Raw genomic sequence first — 10,454 nt, forward strand, 5'->3', positions numbered from 1 at the left:
CAATAAAAGGGGAGAAGGGTACGTACTCCCCAAGCTCAGGATTTTGGCCTAAGTTGGGCTTGGCTACTGTGGGCTCGAGGAGCTCCTTTAGGCTCCGGGGTGGTACTGGTAGCTCCAAGAATTGTACGGGGCCTCGGGCGCGTAGACTGATGTCCTGCTCTCCTCCCAAGAAGAAGGCTCCTCTTCCTCGGGAACAACCCCCTCCTTGGGGTTGTGGAACTGCTGCTGGATCACGAACTCGTCCAGCTCAATCGCGGTGAAGTACCATCTGTTCCTGTTAGTATAATCAAACAAAAGTGGTGCAGGTAGACGGATCTCGCGAGTAGTAAACTCGCCAAACCTCATAATATAAAGAAGGTTACCAAACTCAGAAGTGCTAGTAACAAACTCATGCCTCTTCATAGCGGTAAGATCAAAGCTTATGAATGGAAAAGGCGCATCATCCGCGCGTATAGTGCACTCGAGATGCTCGAGGATAAGCATGGCACAAATGCCACCAAAATGAGGCACTTTGCCGCTGTTAGCGATGAGGCGACGAGCAATCAAAGCACCCATATTATACGTGTTATCTCCTGAGAGGGCGGCTGCCAAGATAGCAATATCCGGAGCCGAAATGTTGCTCGTGTTGTCACAAGCTAACACCCCTCGAGCAATATAGTATGCGAAATACCTGATGTGGGGAAACAAGATGCTGGAAATCTTCCCCCGGTGAATGTCTTGCGGATCCTTGCTGCAAAGGGAGGCGAATAGGGATTTCAGCTCGTAGGGTTGAACTTTTACTCTGGTCATCTTCCCGACATTCCGCACACCTATAACGTCACAAAATTCTGCCAAAGACATGGTAAAGACATCCTCATATAATCTGAATTCAATCATGGAAATTTTATCATTGTATCTAAACCAGTTGACAACATAATAGGTGAGTTTTGGGTATTGTGGCAAACTCGTGTTATGAGACATGTCAAACCTACAACTGCACAGAGGTTATCAAACTCATTCTTAATACCTACCGTCGCAAGTACTTCTGAACACGGGTATGTCATGGCACACGCCGTGTCCATGTCGTGGAGAAACTCCGGTGGCACGAGATCATCATTGTAACTTGTCCTCATAGTAGAAGGTGAAGCTGCAACTTTAGTTAGTCTATTGGTAGGCTCGGGTCTCTTCTTCCCAAGCCATCTTTTTGCTTTACAAACAAACTCATTTCTGAAATTTTTGGTACATAAAAAAATGAAGGTTTAAGCAAAATGAGTTGGAGCAAACTATTCTACTCACTTCCCCAAGGCATAAACTTGCATCAAAACTTCAAAAATAAATTACTAAACATGCATGCAAGCTCATATGAACAGCACTAAGAACTGCTAAATATTCACAAATAAGACTACCAATCAAAATTCTAATTGGAGGGGTGAAGGAGTCACATACCAAGGAGCAAATGCTCAAATTCTCAATGCAAATGATGGGCTGTAGAGAGAGATCGAAATTTGCCACCAAGGACAGCAGGAACTCGAGTTCCACGACAAAAAAGGGATTTTTGGAGTGAGAGAGAGAGAAGGGAAGAATAAATACCTGGAAAGGGGACCAGGTGCGCCCAGGCGCCCTGTGGGCGCGACCAGGGGCCAGGCCGTGCCACCTGGCCGCCTGGACCAGGGTGGCCCCCTGGTCAGACCCAGGTGCCCCTGTGTCTCTTTTTTTATAGAAATTTTTATTATAATTTTTTTTGAATTTTTCTGACAACTTCATCTTTGAATTTTTTTCGAAGTACCGAAAGCTGCAAAACTTCCGGAAAGCTCGAAGCAATGGTTAAACATATGAAGCTTCAAAAATATAAAATTTTGGTACAACAAGGAGGATTAAAGATAAAGGAAATGAAAACATGAAAAACTTCTCTTTTTACTCATATAAAACATGTTTGTTAGCAAGTTTGATCAAGTCTTACTACCAAACATGTGATATATCGAGGAAAAAGTTTCACTTCTCATAAAGCAATCATGGTACCTTTATTTTAATGGATATTGTCCCCACCATAATGGTTTTGTATTTGTGGTGCACATGTAGAGGACAATCCCACTCTCCAACCTTCACGGTCTCAATATTCTCAATAGAATTAAGGCCATTCATTTTATCAATCTTCTTCGAAAAATATACCGTGTGCTCCTTCTCATTAACATTGAAAGTCACATTTCCTTTATTCTAATCAATAATAGCACCTACGGTGTTAAGAAAAGGTCTACCAAGAATAATAGACATGCTCCCATTCTTGCAACAAAGTCTTCTCTAGTATATCTCTTGCGCTTGTCGGGTGCTTCTTCTTCTTGTACTTCACGAGGATCATTCTTCTCAATATCTTTATCAGGTTCAGCACCATCTTCAGTTTCAACATCGGAAGTAGATATACTATTAGGATCGAAATAGGTTCTTCATCAATTATGGGATCATTGGAGTTGTGAGCTTCCTTGTGTTTCTTCTTCTTCTCTTCTTCGAGGAGCTGACAACGTCTTCTTCCTACAATTGAGAATCTTGCTCGATCCTCTTTGGATGCTCCTCAGGATAGAGGGGCTCCTGGCTCGGATGCCACTGTTGGGTAACGTAACATAAATTCAAAATTTTCCTACGCATATTCAGATCTTCCTATGGAGAGACCAGCAACGAGAGAGGGGTAAGAGCATCTTCATACCTTTGAAGATCGCTAAGCAGAAGCGTTGCTAGAACGTAGTTGATGGAGTCGTACTCGCAGCGATTCCGATCTAGTGCCGAACTACGACACCTCCGCGTTCAACACACGTGCAGCCCGGTGACGTCTCCCGCACCTTGATCCAGCAAGGAGGAGGGAGAGGTTGGGGAAGAACTCCAGCAGCATGACGGTGTGGTGTCGATGGAGAGACAAGGTCTCCTGGCAGGGCTTCGCCAAGCATCGGCAGAGAGGAGGAGGAAGAAGGGCAGGGCTACGCCGAGAGAGAGGCAAAAGTCTGATCTCCAATGGCCAAAAGTGCCCACTATATATAGGGGGAGGGGGGGGGCTTCGCCCCCTTGAGGGTTCCCCTCTCCCGGGGGGGCGGCAGCCCTAGATGGGGGCTGGTGCGGCGGCCAAGGGGGGGAGGAGGGGTGTGGCGCACCCCTGGTGGGCCTTAGGCCCACCTGGCTTAGGTTTTGCCCCCCCCTTTTTCTCTCCCCCATGAATTGGGCTGAGTGGGGAGGCACACCAGCCCACCTAGGGGCTGGTTCCCTTCCCCACTTGGCCCACCTTACGTCCTGGGGTCGTTGCCCCACTTCGGTGGACCCCCGGGGCCACCTCCGGTGGTCCCGGTGGTCCCGGTACGTTACCGGTGATGCCCGAAACACTTCCGGTGTCCGAAACCATCCGTCCTATATATCAATCTTTACCTACGGACCATTCCGGAGCTCCTCGTGACGTACAGGATCTCATCCGGGACTCCGAACAACTTTCGATAACCTCGTATAACAATTCCCTATAACCCTAGCGTCACCGAACCTTAAGTGTGTAGACCCTACGGGTTCGGGAGACAGGCAGACATGACCGAGACACCTCTCCGGCCAATAACCATCAGCGGGATCTGGATACCCATGGTGTCTCCCACTTGCTCCATGATGATCTCATCGGATGAACCACAATGTCAAGGATTCAATTAATCCCGTATACGATTCCCTTTGTATGTCGGTATAGAACTTGCCCGAGATTCGATCGTCGGTATACCTATACCTTGTTCAATCTCGTTACCGGTAAGTCTCTTTACTCGTTCCGTAGCACGTCATCGTGTGACTAACTCCTTAGTCACATTAAGCTCATCATGATGTTCTACCGAGTGGGCCCAGAGATACCTCTCCGTCACACGGAGTGACAAATCCCGATCTCGATTCGTACCAACCCAACAGACACTTTTGGAGGTACCCGTAGTGCACCTTTATAGTCACCCAGTTACGTTGTGACGTTTGATACACCCAAAGCACTCCTACGGTATCCGGGAGTTGCACAATCTCACGGTCGAAGGAAAAGATACTTGACATTAGAAAAGCTTTAGCATACGAACAATATGATCTAGTGCTATGCTTAGGATTGGGTCTTGTCCATCACATCATTCTCCCAATGATGTGATCCCGTTATCAATGACATCTAATGCCCATGATCAGGAAACCATGATCATCTATTGACTAACGAGCTAGCCAACTAGAGGCTTGCTAGGGACACATTGTGATCTATTTATTCACACATGTATTACTGTTTCCTGTTAATACAATTATAGCATGAACAATAGACGATTATCATGAACAAGGAAATATGATAATAACCATTTTATTATTGCCTCTAGGGCATATTTCCGACATGTACCACCTCGGGTCTTTATACCATACGCCTGTGTATCAACTTGTTTGGCATTGTTAGCAAGCAAATCTTTTTGCACATTAGAAATTTGTTCAAGCTGATTTTGAACCATATGAAAATGTTTACCAAGATCTTTAACATCATTAACAGTTCTACTTAAAACATCAAGCAAACTTTTGGTAGCAAGGGAATTATCATGCAATTGGCTTTGAATCCTCTCATTAACGTGACTTTGCTTGACAATGAAATTATCAAGCTCATCTAAACATTTATCAGGGGGCTTACCATGAGGGATGTCACTTGCATTGATTTCTAAAAGAGAGTGTACCTCTACCATAGGTGGGTGAGTGGTAGGCTCACATAATTTCTCAGTAGGAGGAAGATTCTTCACATCTTCAGCTTTAGTACCTCTCTCTTTAATAGACTTCTTGGCTTCTTGCATAACTTCGGGGCTCAAGAAAAGCATACCCTCTTCTTTGGTGGTGGAGGTGGTTCATGAACGGACCAATCATCATGATTCTTAGCTATCTTGCCCATTAGATCTTCAGCACCATCCGGTGTTCTTTCCTTGAAAACACAACCAATACAACTATCCAGATAGGTTCTAGACTCATCGGTTAGACCAACATAAAATATATCAAGCAATTCATCCTTAGGGATTCCATGTTCCGGTGTAGCCTGGAGTAAAGTGCAATACCTCCCCCAAGCTTTAGGGAGGTGCTCATCCTGCAACTATTTAGAGTTATATATTCTTTGTAAAGCAGCATGTTGCTTATGTGCAGGAAAATATTTAGCAACAAAAGATTGAGCTAAATCTTGAGGACTCTTAATGGAACCACATGGTAGTGCATCATACCATGCTTTAGCATCGCCCTTCAAAGAGAAAGGAAGTAGCTTAGTAACATAATAATTTCTCTTCTTATCCTCTCTAGTGAATAAGCCACCCAACTCAGTGAGTTTGGTAAGGTGTGCAATAGCATCGGCATTTTCTCTGCCATAAAAGGGGCCAGCTTAAACTATGGATATAAGTGAAAAATCCACAGAGAAATCGAAATTAGCATCCTCAATGCAAATAGGAGATGAAGCAAATTCAGGATGAGGAGTAAATTTGTTCTTCATAGAATGCTTTTCAAGCAGCTTCTTAACATCAGCAGGGTCAGAGTCAGCACACTCTGTAAGCTCCCTGCATAAATCATCATCAAGAATTCTTTCCTTGAGACTACTCAAGTCTGGGTAACCAATGGGTCTACCAATGGGGAGCGTGTAACAGGAATTTCCATTCCAAACTGCTTTGCAGCCTTAGTAATCTGAGACTCCATAAAATAACCAAGTAAACCAGTCTCATCAAGAGTAGTAGAAGCATCATCAAAAGTATCAAACATAGTGACGGACTCGGTAGAGGCAGCATGTGGTGGTGGTGAAGCAAACTTACTCATAACGGAAGGTGAATCAAGCGTAGCACTAATGCTAAGAACATTACCTTTTCTTGTAGTGGATGGTAAAATCGGAACCTTGGGGTCTCCTTTCTTATCCATAGCGGATAAATCACGGCAAGCAAAATAATTCCAAGTAGACATGTAAATAAAGCTATGCTCCCCGGCAACAGCGCCAGAAAATAGTCTTCATAACCCACAAGTGTAGGGGATCGCAACAGTCTTCGCGGGTAAGATAACCCAATTTATTGATTCGACACAAGGCGAGCCAAAGAATATTTATAAGCTTTAACAGTTGAGTTGTGAATTCAACCGCACCTGAAAGATACTTGCTTGGCAACGAAATATTAGTAGCAATGGTGATACGAAAGTGATGGTGGCAACGGAAATAATGGTGGGAAAGCAACAGAAGTAAAACAGCAAAAGCAAAGCAACTTGTAACTAGCAAGATTAAAACACTGTAGGCTAGGGAGATGGATGGTTGGTCATGGATGAGAGATATCATGTATTTAACTTGGGGCAAGGCACACAGAAAAGTAATGATCATCTAGGCAAATATCAAACATTAGGCATGTATCGCAAGGTAGTCGTGCATGCTTGCAATAAGAACTTGCACAACATCTTTTGTCCTACCATCCCACTAACAACAGGGCCAAAAGGAACTTATGGAGATTAAGGTACTCCTGTCAGAGAGCACCGGAACAAAGCATTAACAATCAATGGATACATGGAAACCTCAAATTATAGTCTGTCCCCTTTGGTGTCCCAAGTTGTCACCATTGGGATCGCCGGTTCCGGACTATAATAGGTGCATGCAACTCATAGATAGGATCAAGAACACAAATATGTTCATGAAAACATAATGGGTTCAGATCTGAAATCATGGCACTCGGGCCCAAAGTGACAAGCATGAAGAGAAACAAGTAGTAGAACACCATATATAGTAGACGATAGGCAACATGCCCCCAACAATATGACGAACTATTACATGATATAACTCATCCAATCCCTACCACCCCCTTCGCCTACAGCAGGGAATTACTCACACATGAAAGGGGAAGTCATCGAAGGGTGATGGAGTGGCGATGGTGATGACGATGGCGACAATTTCCCCTCTTCGGAGGCCAAGGCAGCCTCCAGATTAGCTCTCCCGGAGAAGAACCGAGGGTGGCGGCGAATTCGCGTCGAGAATTGGCAAAACGATTTCTGTTCTGGGGTTTCTCCGTCTGGGTAAAAATAAGAGCCAAGGTAGGGCACGAGAGGGGGTGGCCCCCACCCAGACGGCCTCCTTGCGCGGCTAGGGGGCATGCCGCGCCATCAGGTCGCCTGGAGGCCTGGGGACCCCCTCTGGCCCATCTTCTGGTCAACGGTTCCTCCTAGTGCGTGTATTTTCTCTATTTTTATTGGAATTTTCCAGGACACCTAAAAATTCATTTTCCTGCACACAAGAAAACCATACAGGTAGCTCTGTTGAAAACAACGTCAGTCCAGGTTAGTTTCGTTCAAATCATGCAAGAATGAGGCCAAAACATTAGCAAAAGTGTTTGGAAAAGTCGATACATTTGAGACGTATCAGGGGGCAGTTCATGAATTTGGTGAGGCACAGCGTGGGCTCGAGGCAGAGCGCGGTCGTTGCTAGCGAACACATATGTCCATCATTAAAACTGTCTTCTGGAGCTGGCCTTGGGCGGGGATCAGAACCACTCATCAAGCTTGGCTCGGTCCTTGCCGTTGGAACGGATCTTGCCGATGCTAAGGCCTCTGATTAAGCCAGGTGACTGTCGAGGATCTGGGACAACACGTCCAAGCTGTTGCGATAGCCATGGCAGAGCTTGTCGGCGTCGATGAGGTCGAGAGGGGTGGAGTGCTATAGGGGGTGCCACTGTCGGGAAATGATGGTTGTCCGTGCCACATATTTGATTGGAACGAGTGAGAAGATGACTATCAACATATCATCATGGAGGCTGCTAATGAAGTCTAGGCCTGCTAGAGTTGCTTGATGTTCTTGCTCCACCCGCCTCCGCTTGTTGGCAGCCTCGTTCTTCACCTCCGGAGTCTCCTCATTAGTGGCGCTTTCTGATAGAAGTGGGAGTACATGGAATATTTAGTTAAAACAGGGCAAAAGAAATATGTATTGGTAACTACGAGTTAATAGGTAGGAATAGAGTAAGAAAATAGAATAACAATTAGTTGCTTAAATACTACACAATTCCTTTGATATTGTTGGGTAAGTCAACATGCAGATACTTGAAAAGAACACTTACTTCGAACAAAGTCTGGATGAATGATATCGTCCGGGAAGTTAGCGTATATCTCATGACGAGGCTCTTCTATGTGCAGTGCAATTCTTGTGCGGGCTTTCAGTACATAAAACTTAAAAATTTATTTCCATAGGCCCGTGCCAAAATAGGAGTGACCACTTTCATCATGTCTTACATAAGCAACAATTGTAAATCCATGGTTTGTGTTCGGTATGACATCGCTGAAGTCTTGAGTTATGTAAAGGGTAAGATTGTGTACTACAGATGTTGTTACATAGCAAGGGATGTGCTGTAGAAAATGGTAGGATTGTTAAATAATATGGTAACATGCAAATATGGGCGAAGTTGAAAGAACAATACAATAGTTCAAATCAAAGGACAAAAATCTATAATTAAACACATAGTGTAACCATGATATCATGGAAATATGAGAGTAATCAAAAGAACATTACATCATTAATTTGCCTAATATAGAAAGAAGAGGAAAAAAATCCCCTTTGACGTATATGTCGCATGTCGCACATTTTATCCAAATGTAGCAATATATAGTATATGTTCAGGAAAGTAGGTCATGCCAACTGATGTAGGGTGGGATTGAACATACCATGCACATCCTGAAGTCATGTGGTACGGTGAGATGGAACTCCACGGATGTCTGGCCAAGGTCGCAAAGTCCTAAATTGTACGTACACTATACGCTTTACGAATGAAACAAAACCCTCAAATTAGCTCGAATAAAAATGAATTCAAGGCAATTTCAGTCGAGTGATTAAAGTAGGCAGATGAACTGGGATACGAGATGAGAGAATATCTCAGTAAATTAGTTACCTTGTTGTCCATGAGAAAAAACCCTCAATACCGTGGATTCCCCAATCTGGCGGACCTGGGTCAATGTCGAGCAGCGTTGAGAAAGTCGATGGGCGATAGGCGGCGAAAAGCGGAAGTAGAGAAATGCGGTGTGGTTTGCGAGCAACCTGGCAACAGCGACGTGCGTTGAGCTAAGTGGTTGCCGCAGCGATAGGCGGTGCCAAGTAGTGTCGTGGAGGAGCTTGTGTAGGTGTGAATGGGACCGGAGGGGGGTGCACGGCATGGTGAGGGTTTTTGTGATGTGGGTATGGTGAGGGTTTTTATTTCTCCTTTTTTAATTGGGTGGTGAGGGTTTTCTGTCCCACAAAGAGTTTCGGCGGCAATGTTTTGCTAGAGCCAACCGTGTGGGATTGACATAACTGGGAAAATATCAAAGTCATTGCACACCGTTCAATCATAGTTTAAAAAACCGAACCGGACCGGCGGTCGGACCGAAAAACCTAGAACCGGAGATCAAATTAGGTTTTAAGCCCAACAAACTGTTCAAGCAATCGAACCGGAAAAACGACTGAACCGGCCGGTTTTTGGAAAAACCGATGAACCGGGCGTTTCATAGAATACCGGGCAGTTCGATGTTGATTTCCAAAAAGCCCGTGGATGCACTTGTTTTCATGTAGAGAATGGAGGGGTAGAATCGTAAAGGTAAAAATAATCCCTATTTTGGTAGGTTTTCGGCTGAATCGTGAGGGTTTCCCTCCATTTGTGTAGAGGCAAGAGGGCAGCCGTCGCCACCTATCTCCTGTGGCCTGGCGCCGCCGGCCTGCTGCCCCCTCCTTCACCGCCGACACACCACCTCTCCTTGTAGCGGAAGAAACATGACTGCACGAGTGCCCTCGCTCTCCTCGCCCCGCCATCCGGCAGCAAGAACAACATGAGCCACCAGCAACAACATCGCCGTCCTTGTTCCATCTTGTTCTGTAGCAGACCAGCAACACTCACCAGCTCACCAGCACGGCAACACGAGGAGGTCTAGCCATCCAGCCGTCCAGGACAACTTTTGTAAAGAAAATCTTCCTAATGGCCTAATGTCCATTCTCTTCTCTCTCCCCAATCTGCATACTTGTATTGATCTATTCTTCATTTCGAGGATACAAAGTTACAGTGGGATTGTATATTGGTTTGATATTGTTGTGCATTTCATTTGTCCATTGTAGGATTCCATTAGTAGGATGGGTTAGTCGGAGACGCCCATGTCAGGAACTGATGGTGGCACTGGCAACTCGTCGTTTGAGGATAAATCTTCACAAGCACAACCAAAGTCTAGAACCGAAGCAAAATCCGATCCATCATGGTTTATTGATGCATCCATTACTTTCAATGCAACAACTTTTAGATTTTATCAGCCCATGATTGATGCAATTGCTAGTGTTGGTTCTGGTTACAATGGGCCAAGTATGTACAAAATGTGAGGCCCTTTGCTAGCAAAAAATGTTGAGAATACAAAGAAGTTCTTGGACAGCTACCGCAAAGCATGGAAGGAGAGTGGCTACACCATTATGGTTGATGGGTGAACTAGAAGGAACAAAAGAACACTCATAAACTCTTTGGTAT

The sequence above is a fragment of the Hordeum vulgare genome, chromosome 1H, assembly GCF_904849725.1.
Source record: "Hordeum vulgare subsp. vulgare chromosome 1H, MorexV3_pseudomolecules_assembly, whole genome shotgun sequence".
Lineage (NCBI taxonomy): Eukaryota > Viridiplantae > Streptophyta > Magnoliopsida > Poales > Poaceae > Hordeum > Hordeum vulgare.